Source organism: Leiobunum rupestre, chromosome 3 (assembly GCF_980474605.1).
Source record: "Leiobunum rupestre chromosome 3, qqLeiRupe1.1.hap1, whole genome shotgun sequence".
Taxonomy (NCBI): domain Eukaryota; kingdom Metazoa; phylum Arthropoda; class Arachnida; order Opiliones; family Sclerosomatidae; genus Leiobunum; species Leiobunum rupestre.
Window position 1 is genome coordinate 41,404,553 of NC_143386.1, and position 22,847 is coordinate 41,427,399.

The window sequence follows — 22,847 nt, forward strand, 5'->3', positions numbered from 1 at the left end:
CCCCCCTCCGAATAGAAAACCCTGGTACGTAGTCTAGATTATCTTTGCCTGGACGTACCCGCGTACTCCTTTGCATTTTAATATTTTATCAGTTTCCTGTTACAATTTCAAGGCTCAAATTTAAGGAAAGGGTTTTAAAATATATACATTTCCATCTGATAAATATGAATATCAATTTGTGAAAAGGAGAGGAAAATTTATGAAATGTAATAAAATATATTTGGCTTTTGAAAGTAATTGCAAAAAATATCTCTTAAAATCTAAAGAAATATCTGTACCTTTCTAGGTCCCAACTCACCCCCCCCCCCCCCCAATAAATTACCTTTAAACTGCTTTGATAAAAGCATTTTTAATTAATATATACGTGTGTTCAAAACATTTCAAGGACTCAGATTTTACATCAGCTAGAGTTAATGGTCGAAGGTTCTTGAAAGAAAAGGCAATATCATCAAATTTTGATTGGAATTATGATATACCGGAACGCAAGAACATTGCCGATGAAATCGTTGTTCAAGCAGTGGCTAATGAAGAAGAAAACAATACAATACCAACTGGAAATAACATCCTTCTTGAACCTTTAGCTGAAAATACAGAACTCCAAAATAATGAACAAATTCTGAAAGAGGAAAATAATAATTTCCTGGCAGAAAATAAAATTTTGAAAAGAAAAATCGAGATTTTACAGGAAACAAAAAATAACTTATTGAGACGGCTGTTTTAAAGAACAATATACAAGAACTCAAGCAGAAATCGGTGAAGGACCTGCGTGTCTCAGAATTAAAAATACGACAAATACAAAATTAATTAAGCGAAGAGAGAAAACATCGAATACTTCTTGAAGAAAAAATAAAAAAGATGAAACCTAGCTTAGACAATATAAAAGACTATGACAGTGACGTTCTTTTCTACACGGGTATCTCATCCTATGATAAGTTAATGGCCTTTTTCAAAATGCTTGATCCAGGTCTTAATGGTGAAAATATTATTTCATGGAGGGGAACTGAAGCTAAGTGCGCTACAAAAGGATCTCCCGCTGGGAGGCCAAGAAAATTAAACGTTCACGACCAATTTTTAATGGTGTTGATGCGTATGAGATTAGGACTGTTTGGGAAAGACCTGGCACACCGATTTGGAGTTTCACCCAGTACCGTAAGCAACACATACACGGATAAACTTTATGTACATTCGGCTAGGTCAAATAAATATTTGGTCAACTAGAGAAAAAATTGACGCTACTATGCCTGATGAGTTCAAGAAACTTTATCCCTCTACTAGAGTTTTGATCGACGCCACTGAGATCAAGTCGGAAGCATCTTCATCCCTAGTGCTGCAGTCCTCGACTTACTTCAACTATAAGTCTTGTAATACTTGGAAAGGTCTCATTGGCATTAGCCCAAGTGGGTACGTTACTTTTGTATCGCAACTCTTCTCTGGGAACATATCTGACCAGGCTTTAACTCGAAGAAGCGGGTTTTTAAACCTAAATTTCTCTTCTTTGGATTCAGTTATGGAAGATAAAGATAAAATTCCCATTATTTTAAATTACTGTAAGTCATCAACAAGGTATTTAAAAAGTCGTTTATATTTTATGGTTTTCAATTGAAGAGATGCTTGCAGAAATTGACGTTAAACTAAATATCCCTCCCTTCTTGCGTGACAAAGGGCAATTTACAAGGCTGAGCTAGAAGAAACCCAGAAAATAGCAGCACTGCGTATACATGTTGAGAGAAGAATTGCAAGATTTCGTGGGTTTCATATATATGACCGTCCAATCCCACTATGCCTAGCACCAGTCATAAATCAGTTATCGACTGTTACAGTGCTATTGACAATTTTTCAAACGCCTATCATTAAAAGAGGTGCATTATCAGAAGTCAACGATGATATGGATTGTACTGGTGATAGCGACTTACTCCGTGAATTTGACTTTGAAGAAGAAGAACCTCTAGACTGCGAACTTAATGAGAGTTTTGTGGAAAATTATACCACAGATGTTTCTGATGCTGAAATTGAGAGTGAAATGGAACCTATTGATTTGAATAGCAGTATTGAAAAGTGAAAAGCTCTTTTACTTCTCTAGGGTTATTATAAACCACCTATTTTTTTTGTAATGTGGGGAAAAACCCTATGATATATGAAAGATATTATTTCATAATAAATAATTTTTTTCAGATCTTATTTTTAATGTATCACAAATAACCATGTTTAAAATGAGTAGAACTGAGATACAAGTAACTCATAAAATAAATGGTAAATAGGAATCAAACACCAAGTACATCAGGTACCCTTTCACAGTATGTATCACAGCTAATAATTTTAATTTGCTTTAAAATAATGACTTACTCAAAGGCAAACCGTTTAAAAAAAGGAACCAAACACAAGCAAATACCCATAATAAAAAATCAAAAGTAATTTTCAACAGCCAGAGTTAAAAAAAAAGTAATTAAATTTCAAATGGAGATTCCTCTAATCTGTAATTTCAGTGAGTTTTTTTTAACATATGGGTAAAGAAAAATTTGTTTAAAAGCGGGTTCACAGCCCTCCACTTTTCACCGTTAAATCGAATCCTAATAATGAATAATCCCGTTGGGAAGTAGGTAACGGAGTCACACCACGTAAGGCCTGATAATCCCATTTGACCAGTTACTTGATAATGTTGCGGGTGGTTTTCATTTAGATGGGGATTTCCATTAATCATTATTATATAGAAATCTGGTGTCAACGCTTCTTTAGGAGTGCAACTTTTAAGTGAATAAGGACTCTTAATTTCTAAAAGCCCTCGGGGGAACTCTTCTGTAGGGTCATAAACTAAGCCATCAGGTGATGAACCTAGCCAACACTTTCTCGGGTCAATAATATACCCAGCTGATTTGACAATAATATTGTGTCCTAAAACTTTCATCTGTTGTTCGTACTTTTGCCTTGCCACTATTTCGAATGTTTCCCATATTTTATGGCTGCTTTGTGTCTAATATTTTTGGGCGCTTTATATTGCTAACCCCCGCAGATGTCCATTATTGGTTTCGTCTTCTACAGACAGTGTGAAAATCAGACGAGCTTTACCTAGTTGAGCGGGCAATTTTCCAAAATTCAGAGTCCGCTTGAGCCCTCGTTTTTCCTTCTAATTGCTTGGCAGCCTGGTGTGATATATAATTTATCTAACAATGATATAAAAGTTATAAAATGTAATTAAACCTACGAGGGATTTCAACTATCATATCATACCTTCATTATTACAAATTCAGAAGAATTAAATGCTAGCCCAGAGAAGGCTGTTGTCCAGGCAATAAGTCCATACCGTTCGGAGTGAGTGGGTATTTTAAACCCTGGTTCCACATAGACTGATAAGCATACACAGTGAGGTTGTAGCGTTTAGATCCCGATAGTCATTTGTGGATTTGTACATTCGGCACATAATTGGCTTTGAACTTCCACCCTCCTTTGGTGCACGGGAGTTAATGTCTATGACAGATAATGGCATAATTTTATCTCCTCTCGGTCGCCTCCACTGTTGGGGTAGGTGGCCCTAAATGGGTTAGAGTGTGCAATAACTGGTGGCTTTACCGGGGAGTTGGGGTCCGGCTCTTGTAACCCATAAGGGCGGTGGCGCACTGGGATATGTTAGCTCTGATCAAATGGTCCTATCTCCACCTCCGACTTCGGTCAGGTTTGGGCTGGATACTGAACTTCGGGTCAGGCTAACGGATAGGGTCCAGGCAAACTGGTCGCCTCGGCGGATTGGGTAGCCTGCTGTGGGGCGGCGAGCCTCCGTATGAGGGCACGGCGGACCCATCTCCCGGCCTTTTGGACTCTCACCGGGATCTCCGGTGCCAGCTGTGCCGGGTTGTGCGGGCTGCTGTGTGCTCGTCATTCCCCTTTAGGAGCTCTCTCCAAAGGGTTTGGCTCCTTACCTTCATAGGTAGGGTGTCGGCTGGAGTTGCTATAGCATCCATTCTAAATCCCACTGCTGTGTGCGAAGTGGGGATTGGTCCACCCATTGCTGCACCTTCTGCTGGGTTGAGTGGCTTGCGTCAAAGGTGAGACCATCAGTAGTAGGGTTCTGCTACCCATGCTGGATTTGTCACCTGTCCGGGCTAGGGGGACGCTGGCGTAGGGCACTATGATGATAGGCTTCCGATGGTATGGTCATTGTTACTAGGTACACCGGGCTATAAATTCTGACACACTATTGTGGTAGGTCAGTGCGTGAGAGCTCCATTGGTGGAACCTCCATATAGTTCATTCTTAAATGAGACAGCAACCGAAACAATGTTATTGAATGGTTGCATGTGCCATTACCTCCAACCGCACATTAACAATATCCATCTATAATGTTTGGTCTTGAAATTTGCATAGCAGCAACAAACATATGGGGCTTTTATTTTTTTACAGCTACGAAAGCACCTTGTTTTGACAAATACAACATCATCCTTTTTCCTAGAACAAAATGGTTATTAGCGATTTTTTCTAAATATGATAAAGTTATTAAACTTGCAGCATACTTATCTAGGTTAGTCATCAAACACGATGATTTCACATAACTTTCCACAAAATACTTATAGCTTTTGTCAAAATGCTTTGAAGTGAAGTTTTTATTGCTGTAATATTCCTTAATATCTTCCATTTTAATTTTAAGGGCATGTTTTATACCACTAGAGTAGTTTGTTATGGGAAATATTAAACCCTTATTTAAAGCCGATTTAATATCCATTGGACTAAACGTTTTCGCCTAATTACATTTAAAGAAAAACACAACGTGACCACGCGGCAGTCGATTAAGCAAACGACGTAAATTTTTGATTTGGTTAATTTCACGCCAAAAAGTTTAAGCTAGCGCCATCTATTATAAATAAAGCGCATTAAAATCGAGCCAAACATGGGATCCTTAAAATGTTAGTTTCCCTGCAAGCAGTTTGTGTATCGGTCTAGTCCAGTTACAAAGTATCGATAAACAAATTTTCTTGTCATCGTTGATATTTCGTGTTATTTTCTCCGAACTAAGAACTAGAGATAAGGCCAAGACCCCATCAACCTATTGCTACAGGAGCCACGGCTTCAAATTAAATAACATCTTTGATCACCCGACGAGAAGCTCGAGATCTGACGATTTCTCAGTTTAGAAAATTACTCGTATCTCTTTAAAACTATTTAATTAACTAAAATATCCGTTAAAAAATGTCAGAATTTGCTTAATTTCTGTAGAAACAAAAAGAGGTTTTGGATTAAGATTGATAATCTTGTCAACAGCTACTGTTTGTGAAATGATCTAAAATCATTTTCTTTTGACAGATTGTTCACTTCGGTTCAAAATCGTTTGAATTAGATCCAACCTGGCCTGAGTATTATCACGTAACTCCGCCGATCATGATGAGTAGCTTTAAAATGTTGTCGGCTGTCAAGCAAGAGAGCGGCCGAAAAAGCAACGAGCAAACTATTTCTCTGTCGGGATTCGAGAACGAAGTGTGGTTTTTCGTCCTCATTTCCATTTTGGCGGCTTTGGTTGGATTCGTTTTCTTAAATATGAACTATTTCAAAAAACGAAGCTTTATTGATCTTATTTGGAAGATAATTGCCAATTTTTTTGCAAGCAGTTAAGTATTGATGCCTAGCATAAATATCAATCATTTAGTTGTAGGTAAAAATGGTTAATATTTGAGAGTTAATAAGTAAACCAATTTATATGACTTAACAATAAAAGCTCATAATTTGAAGAACACTCATAAGCGAGAGTTTCTTCTATTACACAGCTCTATAAATGATACCCTACAAATTCAATTCGGTAAAATTATTCATCAAGGCTTTTAAACTCGAAAAATACCCGGTTGTTTCACATCTGCCAAAATATTCTGATAAATATTTATTTAAAAAAATTAGAAACAATTTGAGATAGTCACTTTATGAATTAGCTGATTACTCTTAGGTAAAAATCAACCTTCTGGATCAAGGACTATAAACAGAGTAACACTGAGCGTTGTGAACAACTGAGCATCATAGTGCATTAAGTCATTTATGCACTGTGATGCTCAAAACGCTCAAATTAAAGCCGAATTGTTTAATACAATATTCAATAAATATAGTTATTTAACTAAACAAAATTTTTGTTTCGTTCAAAAAAGCAGTTGAAACACGAGAATGTCGATATTGCGCGCCAACAACATTTCGAATTAACATTTCTGAAAGGTACTATTGCTCTTCGGACGAGTAACTGTTACTTATAGATATACTAGCAGAGAAGCCCACCCTACGGGTTGGCCCTCACTCCCTCAGCTAGTTGTGTGTTTCGAGGCACTCCACCCCAGTAAGGCCCCATGCCACTTTTCTCCATGCCAGAATTACCGGGGTACCCTTTTCCCCCCGCAAAAATAACATAAAAACTCATCTTTCTCTCTCGACCCAAACCCCCCAATGAGGCACCCCGTCCCCCCTTTTCTCCATGACAGAATTACCGGGGTACCCTTTTCCCCCCGCAAAAATAACATAAAAACTCATCTTTCTCTCTCGACCCAAACCCCCTAATGGGGCACCCCGTCCCCCCTTTTCTCCATGCCAGAATTACCGGGGTACCCTTTTTCCCCCCGCAAAAATAACATAAAAACTCATCTTTCTCTCTCGACCCAAACCCCCTAATGAGGCACCCCGTCCCCCGTTTTCTCCATGACAGAATTACCGGGGTACCCTTTTCCCCCCGCAAAAATAACATAAACACTCATCTTTCTCTCTCGACCCAAACAACCCAATGAGGCACCCCGTCCCCCCTTTTCTCCATGACAGAATTACCGTGGTACCCTTTTCCCCCCGCAAAAATAACATAAAAACTCATCTTTCTCTCTCGACCCAAACCCCCTAATGAGGCACCCCGTCCCCCGTTTTCTCCATGACAGAATTACCGGGGTACCCTTTTCCCCCCGCAAAAATAACATAAACACTCATCTTTCTCTCTCGACCCAAACCCCCCAATGAGGCACCCCGTCCCCCCTTTTCTCCATGACAGAATTACCGTGGTACCCTTTTCCCCCCGCAAAAATAACATAAAAACTCATCTTTCTCTCTCGACCCAAACCCCCTAATGAGGCACCCCGTCCCCCGTTTTCTCCATGACAGAATTACCGTGGTACCCTTTTCCCCCCGCAAAAATAACATAAAAACTCATCTTTCTCTCTCGACCCAAACCCCCTAATGAGGCACCCCGTCCCCCGTTTTCTCCATGACAGAATTACCGTGGTACCCTTTTCCCCCCGCAAAAATAACATAAACACTCATCTTTCTCTCTCGACCCAAACCCCCCAATGAGGCACCCCGTCCCCCCTTTTCTCCATGACAGAATTACCGTGGTACCCTTTTCCCCCCGCAAAAATAACATAAAAACTCATCTTTCTCTCTCGACCCAAACCCCCTAATGAGGCACCCCGTCCCCCGTTTTCTCCATGACAGAATTACCGGGGTACCCTTTTCCCCCCGCAAAAATAACATAAAAACTCATCTTTCTCTCTCGACCCAAACCCCCCAATGAGGCACCCCGTCCCCCCTTTTCTCCATGACAGAATTACCGGGGTACCCTTTTCCCCCCGCAAAAATAACATAAACACTCATCTTTCTCTCTCGACCCAAAACCCCTAATGAGGCACCCCGTCCCCCCTTTTCTCCATGACAGAATTACCGTGGTACCCTTTTCCCCCCGCAAAAATAACATAAACACTCATCTTTCTCTCTCGACCCAAACCCCCCAATGAGGCACCCCGTCCCCCCTTTTCTCCATGACAGAATTACCGTGGTACCCTTTTCCCCCCGCAAAAATAACATAAACACTCATCTTTCTCTCTCGACCCAAAACCCCTAATGAGGCACCCCGTCCCCCCTTTTCTCCATGACAGAATTACCGTGGTACCCTTTTCCCCCCGCAAAAATAACATAAACACTCATCTTTCTCTCTCGACCCAAACCCCCTAATGAGGCACCCCGTCCCCCCTTTTCTCCATGACAGAATTACCGTGGTACCCTTTTCCCCCCGCAAAAATAACATAAACACTCATCTTTCTCTCTCGACCCAAACCCCCCAATGAGGCACCCCGTCCCCCCTTTTCTCCATGACAGAATTACCGTGGTACCCTTTTCCCCCCGCAAAAATAACATAAAAACTCATCTTTCTCTCTCGACCCAAACCCCCTAATGAGGCACCCCGTCCCCCGTTTTCTCCATGACAGAATTACCGGGGTACCCTTTTCCCCCCGCAAAAATAACATAAAAACTCATCTTTCTCTCTCGACCCAAACCCCCCAATGAGGCACCCCGTCCCCCCTTTTCTCCATGACAGAATTACCGTGGTACCCTTTTCCCCCCGCAAAAATAACATAAACACTCATCTTTCTCTCTCGACCCAAACCCCCCAATGAGGCACCCCGTCCCCCCTTTTCTCCATGACAGAATTACCGTGGTACCCTTTTCCCCCCGCAAAAATAACATAAACACTCATCTTTCTCTCTCGACCCAAACCCCCTAATGAGGCACCCCGTCCCCCGTTTTCTCCATGACAGAATTACCGGGGTACCCTTTTCCCCCCGCAAAAATAACATAAACACTCATCTTTCTCTCTCGACCCAAACCCCCCAATGAGGCACCCCGTCCCCCCTTTTCTCCATGACAGAATTACCGTGGTACCCTTTTCCCCCCGCAAAAATAACATAAACACTCATCTTTCTCTCTCGACCCAAACCCCCTAATGAGGCACCCCGTCCCCCCTTTTCTCCATGACAGAATTACCGTGGTACCCTTTTCCCCCCGCAAAAATAACATAAACACTCATCTTTCTCTCTCGACCCAAACCCCCCAATGAGGCACCCCGTCCCCCCTTTTCTCCATGACAGAATTACCGTGGTACCCTTTTCCCCCCGCAAAAATAACATAAACACTCATCTTTCTCTCTCGACCCAAACCCCCTAATGAGGCACCCCGTCCCCCCTTTTCTCCATGACAGAATTACCGTGGTACCCTTTTCCCCCCGCAAAAATAACATAAACACTCATCTTTCTCTCTCGACCCAAACCCCCCAATGAGGCACCCCGTCCCCCCTTTTCTCCATGACAGAATTACCGTGGTACCCTTTTCCCCCCGCAAAAATAATATAAACACTCATCTTTCTCTCTCGACCCAAAACCCCTAATGAGGCACCCCGTCCCCCCTTTTCTCCATGACAGAATTACCGTGGTACCCTTTTCCCCCCGCAAAAATAACATAAACACTCATCTTTCTCTCTCGACCCAAAACCCCTAATGAGGCACCCCGTCCCCCCTTTTCTCCATGACAGAATTACCGTGGTACCCTTTTCCCCCCGCAAAAATAACATAAACACTCATCTTTCTCTCTCGACCCAAAACCCCTTATGAGGCACCCCGTCCCCCCTTTTCTCCATGACAGAATTACCGTGGTACCCTTTTCCCCCCGCAAAAATAACATAAACACTCATCTTTCTCTCTCGACCCAAACCCCCTAATGAGGCACCCCGTCCCCCCTTTTCTCCATGACAGAATTACCGTGGTACCCTTTTCCCCCCGCAAAAATAACATAAAAACTCATCTTTCTCTCTCGACCCAAACCCCCCAATGAGGCACCCCGTCCCCCCTTTTCTCCATGACAGAATTACCGTGGTACCCTTTTCCCCCCGCAAAAATAACATAAACACTCATCTTTCTCTCTCGACCCAAAACCCCTAATGAGGCACCCCGTCCCCCCTTTTCTCCATGACAGAATTACCGTGGTACCCTTTTCCCCCCGCAAAAGTAACATAAACACTCATCTTTCTCTCTCGACCCAAAACCCCTAATGAGGCACCCCGTCCCCCCTTTTCTCCATGACAGAATTACCGTGGTACCCTTTTCCCCCCGCAAAAATAACATAAACACTCATCTTTCTCTCTCGACCCAAACCCCCTAATGAGGCACCCCGTCCCCCCTTTTCTCCATGACAGAATTACCGTGGTACCCTTTTCCCCCCGCAAAAATAACATAAACACTCATCTTTCTCTCTCGACCCAAACCCCCCAATGAGGCACCCCGTCCCCCCTTTTCTCCATGACAGAATTACCGTGGTACCCTTTTCCCCCCCGCAAAAATAACATAAAAACTCATCTTTCTCTCTCGACCCAAACCCCCCAATGAGGCACCCCGTCCCCCCTTTTCTCCATGACAGAATTACCGGGGTACCCTTTTCCCCCCGCAAAAATAACATAAAAACTCATCTTTCTCTCTCGACCCAAACCCCCTAATGAGGCACCCCGTCCCCCCTTTTCTCCATGCCAGAATTACCGGGGTACCCTTTTTCCCCGCAACAATAATAAACAAGTCGGCCCAGGTCGGCCCAGGCCGTAATATTAGTTCTACATCAGTGTATTAGAGTGGACAAACATATACACCCTTAGAAGCAGGGCCGTCTTAACATATAGTGAGGCCCTGGCACTTTTTATTTTGGGGGCCCCCTATGGTGGCGTACGAATTGAGGGCACCAAAGTGGCGACGATATAGCAAGTATGGGCTGTAGCCGAGTGCTCTTCAAGGTAGGGCAGTGCGAGTAGAAATTTATCATTTATTTTTGGTATCATGTACGGCCACAGCGTGGGAGTAATTGCCGCCCCCCCCCCTTCCATGAGCAATGCCCCGTTGCCCTTCTTGGATCTAAGTATTGCCCGCCGTTATTTATTAATTATCGGAGAATAGGTCCGTCCGCACCAACTGTAGTTTTTCGTTTAGGGGAGTACACTGCAGTAGAGTAATTACTAAAAATGTGTCTTATATCACTTACGGAAAGCTCGTTCATTATCATTTATCAAAACCGTTCTGTGTCACCGCCGAGTGAGCGAAACGAGAGAGGTCGCTATATCATGGCACTCCCTTAGAATGTCTGCTGGCGCCCATGTTGGATATTTGTCAAAAACGAAATATTTCGGTTTTTAGAAATAATTTGTCAAATTTGATTTCGAAAATGATCGGAAGAATTCGAACAAATACCGTCAGGTTTGAAAATTTTAACTAAAGGGAACTTTTTATCATATACCAAATATAAATGTTTTAGTTTGAGGAGTAAATTTCCATCGACTATGAAAGTGTGGTATTTAATAGATATCAAATAACATGATATAAAATGGGGGGAAATGTTAAATAATGGTAAATAACACTACAGCATAAAATGGGAAAAGATAACGTTATGGAATAGCTTTAACTTCTTGGCCCCATCTATCGTAGGATGATATTAAAACAATTCCTCAGTGACTTTCTCGCCTCCAACTTTCTAAACGTGCTACCAGCATTGCTGATATCATTTTCTTACGCCTTTTCCATTGGCTTAGGCTCTGGGTTACTAAATACCTAAAGGCATAAGTAACAAAATATTATATTTCCTATCACCCAATGCAACATTTTTATTGATATTCTGTTTCGCTAATAACAACCTAAATCATTATGTTGCTAAAAACTGACACCGGTCCTAGAATTACTTAGTCTTTGTAAGTTTCAGGTAACAACGCGCGGGAAATCGTTGCTGTTAGCCATTTTCAACTTTTGATGAACGAGCCCAGACCCTTTGAAAATTAAAACACTTTCACCAGTATCAGAAGCAAATTAACTTCTGCAAATATAAATAACTCTTACTTTGGGAAAATAATGATGTATTATTGAATTGGAAGTGAAATATCAGAATTATAAACACTCGCTTCATTCTTTAAAGGGAATATAACCTCTGGTATTTTGGTCACCCTCCAACGGTTTCGCTGTTGGCCGCTTCCTCCAATGGCTTTAGAGGCATCGGCGCTGCTTAGTGGTTTACTTGAGAGGTAATCCTTAAAATTGTGGGGTCTTCCATACAGATCGCGTTGGAGGTTATATTCCCTTTAGAGTACTTCTTTTTGAATTTGAAACTTAAATACGTTTACGATAGTTACTATCGCCATCAAACAAACCTGGCATTTAGAAGGGAAGAGTCTCCCCTTCCAAAACTTTCGATTACACAATCACTGTCAGAGATTTTCCTTCGCAGAAATCCTTCAGTGTCATACTTATTCGTACTATGCGATTTATGCTATAAGTAATATCGTGAGCTAAGGAAATTTCACACAAAACAAAGGCAAAGATACAGAAGCTAAAGATTTTTGTTAGGATACAGTATATTTTCTTTTTGCTATAATTATTTCATACACATTCTTTAAAGAGGGAAATACTTCAAGATAATGCTTCATGAAACATTTTAGCGCCTTCCCTCAAACATTGCAAAAGCTTACGGGCGAAAATTTTATGGGAATGCCAAATAATTTTGTAAATTTGACAAAATCAAATAGTAAAAATGTTTAAATAAAATACTCGGTTTTCTGAAATTCATTATTTGGTATTTCAGAAAATTAATAACAAAATTTCGATCCGCCGGTGGGAATAGAAAACCTGAAATTTAACGTCATAATTTAGTCGTATCAAATAGTGGCAATATCTTATACGTACCTACTTCAAGCTCGTTTGACGTCAACTTCGCACTCTAAACATAGTCACCCTAAAAATTTGGCCGTGTCGGGAAAACTGTTAGTGAGAGACAAAGCCGGTCTTAGGGCAAGGCGAACGAGGCGACCGCCTAGGGTCCCGCGGTAAGCGCTGCCCGAGTGGCGCTGCCCTAAGGGGCCCTGAGACGATTCAATGCTAGGCTAGGCTAATAGGCTAATACCCAAGGCACCACCTTAGGCCTAAGTCATCATGCGATTTTTGAAGCCCTTAATTCAGGTGGCCGGGTAAGCTTTTACGATTCGAACTCGATTCCAGATTCGAAGATGATTATTTGATTCCGAAAAAAATTAAGATTCTCGGTCAGATTCCTGTGATTTGGAATATGGGAATCAGGTGAATAGCAATTTTATGAATTTGTTCACTGAGCGAGCGAACCCTATTTGTTTAGAACATTTCCTCGGCAAATTTGTTAAGCGGGGAAAGGGACCCCGCATGCCCTAACGCCGGCCCTGGTAAGAGAAAACAATTTATCGAAGGTAGAAATAAGCTCCGACTTAATATGCCCGACGATTGCAATAAAATGTCTAAGTGAAATAAAAACGTGGGGCCGAGATAAACCTTTCCTTTGCTAAGCCATTATTTCAAATTTTAATGTTGACTGGTTTTGTTTTGAGCCTGAGGGGGCCCTTTTTGAACTTGGGGCCCTGGGCCCTGGCCCAACGGGCCCAATGGTAAAGACGGCACTGCTTAGAAGACACAGGTAGGCAAACAAATACAAAAGCTGTTGAGGCTACGTGATTTCTTATCGTTTGATATATAAATTGCCATCCTAAATTAAAGAGTGGATGCCGCCCACCATCAAGAGACCCGGGTGGGCAAACTATTATAAAAGCTGTTGAGCCCATGTGATTTCCTATTGTTTGATATATAATTTACCATGCTATGTTAGAGAGTGGGCACCGCCCACCGTCAGGATACGCGGGTGGGCAAACCAATACAAAAGCTGTTGATGCCATTTGATTTCCGGTCGTTAGATAGACGGAAAGTATCAAAGATGAAATAGGTAAGCAAAACACGACAAAAGTAATTCTTTTAAATTATTGAAATTAGTGGAAATATGATTTAAAGAAATTCTTAAATTGGAATTCAAATGTGTTTATTTTAGGAAATTTATATCCAACATTTGGGTAGTTTAGGCACCAAACGTCATGTAAATTCGCAAATTCATAAAAAAAAATACCCATTTTGCGGAAAATAAGAAATCAGTTGAACACGCGTCAGTGGCTCAGTGCGATGATTTCATCGCAATTTTCGGGCGTATTACAATTTTCGCGGCGTACGATATCGTACCATTCGGTGACTCTTCCTTTAAGGGGGTTGGTCGGAGGGGGCGGAAATTAACGGCACTGCGTGCGCGTCAAAGAGTTCTATCAAATGAGACCAAATCCTTGGACCAACTATACAAACTATACAAGTTCGCCAAGAAGGCGATAATATTATTTTGTGCCACACATAAACGACTTCGATAAGAAAGTGCCACACTTATTACTTCTGACCACACACGGTTTCGATAAGAAAGTGCCACACTTATTTATTACTTCTGACCATACACGGTTTCGATAAGAAAGTGCCACACTTATTTGTTACTTCTGACCATACACGGTTTCGATAAGAAAGTGCCACACTTACTTATTACTTCTGCCCATACACGGTTTCGATAAGAAAGTGCCACACTTATTTGTTACTTCTGACCATATACGGTTTCGATAAGAAAGGGCCACACTTATTTATTACTTCTGACCATACACGGTTTCGATAAGAATGTGCCACACTTATTTATTACTTCTGACCACACACGGTTTCGATAAGAAAAATTGCCAAAATCCAGGCGGCGCGACTGTCGCGATGCGACGCGCTAGAACTAAATTCAACTTTCACCTAAGAAGAATCTATTTCCGTTTGATTAATCCATGATAGATCCTTCTTAGGTGAAAGTTGAACTTGGATCTATCACCTGCAGCTTTAGCCAGTGCAAGTTTTTATCATATAACTATTCTTGTTTTTTCTTTGAGTAAACAGTAAACACGTTAAAGAAAATCTTTGCGCCGAGGAACTAGCATTTTGTAAAAATATTTTCGTTTAAAGAAGGCTAGTTCCGGGGCCATTGTTCAACGGTAAAAGTTCAAGCAAAAATTCGTTGAGGACGGCGTGGCTTGGTTGGTATAGTCGTCGGTTTTTGGAAATTACGCGGCCAGCAGCTATATAAAGTATATAGAAAATTATTTATCGCAGCTCCATCTACCGTGTCGTCACTTTTCCACGCCAAACAAACTACAACACTTAACGACATTCCATCCATAGCAATAGTCCCACTTCGATATATATATATATATATATATCGATGGGGAACTAAAAACTCGCCTTTCTCTCTCGTCGCAAATCCCCCTGTACCCCTGTAAACCCCCTGTACCCAATGTCAGATTTCCTCCCCCCTCATGACGAACAGAAACAAATACGCTCGTCCCTTAAAATTTGAAGAGACCGAGAGACCGCCTCGCCTCGCAGAACGGCGGAAAGGCCGGGAGTGTCGAAGGCTTACCACATTCCTCCTCGCAGCTTTGATAATGTTACCTACTGCTGCCCTGACTGAGTATAAAGACTCCGAGAAACCGAGCTAATAGGTTTTCTCGACCACAGAAAAGCGTGGAAAAAGAGGAGCAACTACCCATACGCGCAGATTTTACCACTCGACCGGCTTAACAGGGTAAGGCAGTCCCGATTTCCTTAGTGACTAATCCAAAGCCCGAACGTCGGTGGTTTAAGGTCGACTATAATTACGTCAGCGTGGGAGGCGGCCTGAGGGGGGGGGAGACGTCGCTGGCACCTCGCTATCTCTGCCTATAGGCTAATCGAACCACCACTAGTGACAAAGCCCCGTGCCGCCTTTGTCTTAGCCCGGTTCGCCACTCCGCCCTTGGTACCCTTACTGACTAAGCAAAAACACAAAAAAGGCTATAGTTAAGTAACTAACAAAGCGAAAGGCAGCAGTTTCTATAAATAAGATAAAGTTTTGAAAAATTTAAATATATTTAACCACAAGTTTTAAAGGATTATTGAAAACCAAGTATTATCGAAATTATTGTGACAAAAACCTTTTTATCTGAAATTCCGATGTGAAAAAATTACTGTACAGTAATATTTGAAAATTATTACAAATATTATTTTATATTGTTATATAGCTTTTAAAAAACTTAAGATGTTTCTTAACAGGTCAACTTTAATTATCTAAATCCGGGGTATACAAAAGGCGATTTTTACAAGAAGTAAATCGAAGTAAATTGTTCGATTTCGATTCTGTAAATGGTCGATCGCGTCCTACAAAAAGGCATCCGCTTAATGTAAAAATTAGTACAACCGTTTTATGTATTTATATAAAATCTTTGCGATGGTTAATTTGATTTAAAATTATGGTACTGTTATCAAGCGTCATCCAGTTAAGTTTTGAGTGGTATTAAGAAGCAATGTGATTCTGTAAATATCACTGCTATTCAGCATTACACTCTATCGAGCTGTTTTTCCAACGAAATATTCGAAACATGGACCACTCTATATTCAATATAACCAAGCTTGGAAATTAACCTGATTGGTTCACTTTTCTGTTATTGAAACCTAAAGGGCAGACGAAATCGATGACCTTCTTTAGCTAACTAGATGAGCATTTTGGTTCGAGAAACATGGGGACATACCACATTATTACAAACAAGTGAACAATTTCCTAAACAAACAGTTCCGTAATAAATTGAAAGAAATTGCACTAGTTTATTGAACAGCGAAGAATTGAATGCTTACCTTGACTTAAGACCAGAAATAAGAGACTCGCGCGTTGACAAAATGAGCGTTTACGCTCAATTATATATTGCAGCCAATGGTAGAAAATCTTTTAGTCAAAATGATGACGTATTGGATAAAATAAAATCAAATCAAATTCACACCTGCCTTCTGTTTTTAAACATGGATATAAATCTGCTCTTGGAATTTCAATTGCATTTTTATTAAGTCATTTATTCTTATTGATCATTTCTATAGTTTTATTCGTGGTAGGACTTGCATGATCATTCAATTATAAAATATTATTGTCGGAATAAAGTTAATATAATTGGACAAATAGGTTAAGCCTTACGAAAATCACTTGATCTAATTTGGCACATTAAATCAAGTCATATCCAAAAGGGATCAAATATTTTGGGAGGCAAGAAATCCGTTTCAAATTTAGAAGAAGTGGGATGAAATTGATTAGTAGCAATCATATCCGAAATGGATAAAATACTTTTGGATCAATAATGTGGATCAGCGTTATATTAAGTTATATCTAAAAGGGATCAAAATCAAATATTTTTGGATATAATAAATCCTAATCAAAATTAGATCGTAATAAATGTTTTTAATCTTTTATTACATTGTTTACTCACAACAATAAATATACTTGTATTATTTAAAAAGTTATTATATTTTGATATTAAGTATTTTTTGATTAATTCTTACGTTGATCAATATTGAATTTATAATGGTATAGAGACTTGGCACTCCGTAGCTTTGGCCATGGCCGCCATTGTGGTCATATTTTTCTCCCCACGATAAAAACTATTGAAAAAAAAAAACTGTGACGTAGCACCGCCAAGTCCCTATTACAATCCTAATAAAAGTTCTTTTGTCTTACTATTTTTTATTAAAGTTTTAGTATTTTGTCCTTGTTGAATGAAAATCAAGTACTAATTTTGTTAAAGTACGGGTACACAAATCGAGATCCTTCCAAAATAAAAATATAATTTTTTAATAATTTTTAATAATGCCACTTGATAAACGAAACCAAGAAATCTTTGCACTCTTTCTTTAACATTCGTTATAGATTTTTTTGTAAATTTTGCGGTTTATTTAATATTAATTTTTAGATTTTATTTCCGAAAATTTAGCAAAAAATGGAAAGAAACAAGATTTTAAGTAATTAAGAATTTTGACACACTTTGGCTTGTTTCATACAGTTTTTAATAAATTTATCAAAATTGAATCAATTTGATATTAAGCATCCCGAAAGTTCAATTAAATTCAATTTTTATTTTGAAACAAAAGGTTTTGTTACATAGATGTAAGGGACTAAATCGAGACAATTTATGCCTAACCCATTTTAAGAAATTTTATTTCTTATTTTAAATGTGTATAGACCAGAATTGGATAAAAATTTCCTCTAATGATTATTTGATTAAATATGGATCAAATAAATAATATAATAAAATTTGATTAAATTTTCACCCTTATTTACGTATCAGGCTCGTATCCTGGAGTACAAAAGGGAAAGTGCCCCTACAAAAAAAATGGTTGAATATTCATTTGTTTGAATATTCGTTTGTTTAAATATTCGTTGGTTTGAATATTCTTTTTTTTTAATATTCATTTGTTTGAATATTCTTTTTTTTTTAATTTTCATTTGTTTGAATCTTCGTTCGTTTGAATATTCGTTCGTTTGAATATTATTTTTTTTTAATATTCGTTCGCTTGAATATTATTTTTTTAAATATTCGTTCGTTTGAATATTATTTTTTTTAATATTCGTTCGTTTGAATATTCGTTCGTTTGAATATTTTTTTTTAATATTCGTTCGTTTGAATATTATTTTTTGAATATTCGTTCGTTTGAATATTCGTTCGTTTGAATATTCGTTCGTTTGAATCATCGTTCGTTTGAATATTCGTTCGTTTGAATCATCGTTCGTTTGAATATTCATTCGTTTGTATATTCGTTCGTTTGAATCATCGTTCGTTTGAATATTCGTTCGTTTGAATATTCGTTCGTTTGAATATTCGTTCGTTTGAATATTCGTTCGTTGGAATATTCATTCGTTTGAATATTCTTTTTTTAATATTCATTTGTTTGAATATTTTTTTTTAATATTCATTTGTTTGAATATTCGTTCGTTTAAATAATCGTTCGTTTTAATATTTGTTTGTTTGAATATTCGTTCGTTTGAATCATCGTTCGTTTGAATATTCATTCGTTTGTATATTCGTTCGTTTGAATCATCGTTCGTTTGAATATTCGTTCGTTTGAATATTCGTTCGTTTGAATATTCGTTCGTTGGAATATTCATTCGTTTGAATATTCTTTTTTTAATATTCATTTGTTTGAATATTTTTTTTTAATATTCATTTGTTTGAATATTCGTTCGTTTAAATAATCGTTCGTTTTAATATTTGTTTGTTTGAATATTCATTCGTTTGAATATTCGGTTCGTTTGAATATTCGTTCGTTTGAATATTCGTTCGTTTGAATATTCATTTGTTTGAATATTCAACCAAAATTTTTTATTGTTAAATTCTAATATAATGTAATTTCACATGATATATGTTTTCATAATATCAATGTTTTATGAAAAATACTTAACAGGTAAAATTATTTCTGGAGCGCCAAAAATAATGTCAATAACTATTCTGCTTACCTGTTGGACCTTGGGATCTTTGGTTGTCAACAAAGCTTATATTGGAAATTTAAAAGGAGAACTTCTTTTAACTGGAACTAAGTACCTGAACTGTCTGCAAGACTTGCTTAGTGACGAAGATGTTCTCATTATGATTTACAAACACTCGACATTGAAGTTTGCTCTAAGTCGTGTATGAATCATTTTTTTATTTTGGTAAACATTATCTGGCAAGTGCTTTCGTGGGCGTGCGTCATCTATGGTTTTATCAGTTTAAGGGGCAAGACTGGTAGCGCCCGTTAAATGCTTACTACATAGCAGCTGCTTTCGAAAAACAATTTTTGCTATTGTTTAAAGCATACACGTTAAAGTGGTAAAATTTTATAAGTTTTAAATGGGTTGAAGCAGAGATACTAGGTAACAGATGCTTAGCAAGCTACGTCGATCAAAGGTCTGGATAATCAAATTCGAAAGCATGTAAAATATGCATTTTTACTAGCAATAATATGGTAATAGTGAGGGTAGGGAGCTACTGGCTCGCGTGGCATGAAGGGCTTGCCACCACCCTCCTACGCATTGTATCCTGGCCACTTGTTTAAGGGTTTAAAAGTTGCTAGATAACTTGGGCCTAAGGTGGTGCCAAGGGTATTAGCCTAGTTGATTTTGTTTTGAATAATCAGATGTAGTCTAACCTCGATACTTTTCCCTATAAGTATAGTTGCAAAGCAAAATAAACTTATAAAAAGTTGCTGTTTGTAAATCATTGGGTAACGACAAATATTCAAAGCTTTATACACGACGTTAAAGTTAATAGATATTTTAGGATTGCAAAACCTATAAATAAAATAACATTACGTTAGACTTTTTTTTAAACTAAAAATTTTAGGAAAACGAGCTAGTTTGTAACGTTTTACATGTTTTCAATACGTGATTTTCCGTAAGTGAAGCACTTAATAAATTTAAAAAAAATTATTCCCAAAAAAATCCAATTTACTTGGTTTGGTACATTTTTTTCCTAACAAAAATATCTGACAATATTTAAATGTTTTTCAGATCGGGCATGATGCTAGGAGAAAACCAGTGGATAACAAAATGAGTTTTAAAACCCAATCCAAAGACAAAGTAAACCTGCATTCTGTATTATCAAGTGGTTAAAGAATTACATGATTTTGTTTTATGCACTGCAGACCATACAAAGGTTCAGTTAACGAAATCATTTTGATTCAATAAATAATTAAATATTAGAATTTTAATATGGCTATGAAAGGTGTTTCAATTTGTACGTTTCGGAATTGTTCCCTACAAACTATAATATCTTGATAAATAAATTTTACGCGTGTACGTTGTCAATAAGGGAATAACAACCAAAAGGAGAACGCAGCTAGTCTTTAAACACGTTAACGCAGTGTTGTGTACAAATTTCATTGGACGAAATTTAACGTTTTACGGGCGGGGGACTTAATATCCGAAATTTCCACTTCCGACGGAACATGGCCAACTTCGCGCTCTCACTACGCTCGCATCAGGCGGCCTACCCAAAGAATTTGAAATCCATGTATTGGCGCGAAATAAAAGTTTGTTTTTTATTGTCTTCGACGGCCGTCGGGAGCGCTACTTCCGGACCTTAAAGTCGGCTCCATTTACGATATAAAAAACATGGTTTTCTATGGCGCGAAACTTGACCATAATGAGTACAAAGTACTTGAGATTATTTAAATATCACAAAATTTAAGTTATTTTATACTTAGGTTATAACTTAAAAGTTCAACCCCTCAAATACTTCATTACTTAGGTAATTTTTAAATAGTTTGTATGAATAGTTAAGCCTTGTTGGATTTTAGATTTGTTGTCTTTTAAAACAATTTTCGCAGCGGTAAATTCGAACACTTGATAATTACTTAATGCTGAATGATATTTGATTAATGTAAAAAGATATTTATTTCATTTTTCAATTATTATTTAAAGTTGGTACATATCAATAATTTTTGTAGAAACAAGGAGGATTAAGGGAAGGGGAGTTGTATTGAGGCGCCTCTTATGGCTACATCCGTAGTCAGAGAGCGTGAGACGACCAGTGGGTGGGAGCGGGAGGAAAATGTATGTAAAATACCGGCTCGAGTTCCTGTTTTGAGCGCCCTCTAGTTCAAAAAAATTGTTGAAGGTTATTTTGGTTTTTATTTTGAGAATTCGGCTTCTTTGGTGTTTGTTTTTCTAATGCCGTAAATTAGTAAACAATTTGCAAAACTCAAAATATTTTTTATATGGAAAATGCTCTTACTTTAGTTATATGATATTAATCTTCGCGTGATAAAAAAATTCGAATTTTATTTACTAAGTAAATCTAGTCGACATACATTTTTAGCGTATTCACGACGAAACACCGAAGCAGCAAAATTCTCAAAATAAAAACCGAAATAACATTCAACAATGGTTTTGAACTAGAGGGCGCTCAAAACAGGAACGCGAGCCGGTATTTTACATACGTTTTCCTCCAGCTCCCACCCACTGGGCGTCTCACGCTCTCTGACTACGGATGCAGCCATAAGAGGAGCCTCAATACCACTCCAATTCCCTTAATCCTCCTTGGTAGAAATTACCCAAAAATGCTTTCGAGTTGTGTTCCCTATGGCCCATCTGTAAAAGGCAAAACACCTGGAGTTTCTTTCCACGAGTTTCCTTGTGAGAGGCATGTGGCTAGAAAATATCTCTCGGGATAATTTTCAAATAAATGACAGATCAGAATTGAGCGTTGTATGTAGTTTACACTTTTGTGAAACCGATTACCGTAAAGGTCTTAAATTACGAAAGCTGGAAAAAACGGAAATACCTACGGTATTCCCGCAGTATCCAACTTATACGATATCAAATGCGTTGAGTAAAGAGCCTGACACGCAACGAACCACTTTAAAATTGGCAAGTTTGGCTTACGTAGCTGGTTTTGTGCTACAGAAAATGGAGCAAGCTGAATTTTGAAGCTTGTGTCTCGAGTGCATTTCCAGACCCTTCTCAAATTCACCATTTTTAGACTTTATTAAAACATCCGACAGAGGAGGAGGCCTTAGTTACCCAAATAAGGATTTTGTAATGGTTCATTGAGGCAGCAGTTCCTTATTTATGAGAATCAGCAAAAATTAGCGAAGATATTGAAGCTCACGTGCTGCCGAAATAACCTCGGCCGAAACTTACCAGGTGTCCAATTTTGCAGTGCAATTTTAATGTCACTCATGCCTGAATATCTGCCAAATTTATCTGTGACAAAAAGTCACAAAATAATACCACCCGTAGTTGATAACATAACTAGGAAAATTTGATTTGAGAAAGTAAAGGAACTAGTTTACAAACCTCAATCGTTTTCATTTTCATTATGGATGTTCATATTTTGATCACCATACACCAGTGATATTTCATAGTTTTCCTGAAGTTTTCCAGGATTCTTTCATATCTACCATTCATAATTACCAGTTTTAATTCATATCTACCAGTAGTCATATTTACCAGTATTCATATTTACCAGCGTTCATTCATATCTACCAGTAGTCATATTTACCAGTATTCATATTTACCAGCGTTCATTCATAACTACCAGTATTCATACTTTTTTACCAATATGTTCATTCATGTTTTCGTTCATTATCACTATTATTCCAACTATATGTCTCTAAAATTTAATGAAAAAATGCAATTATTAACTTTTACGTCAAACAAATTATTTCATAAAAATATTAAAAGTATTTTTTATGTTCCTTACACTAAAATTTTAGTTGCATCACTTTAAATATCAGTTTAATAGTTTATCTACTTGCCATCAAATAGTTTAAAATCCAAACGAAAACGTTTGATGAAAAATACCACATGTCGGTTTGTTTACATTCCATTCTAAGAACGTGATTTTCACCGGCGCCTGA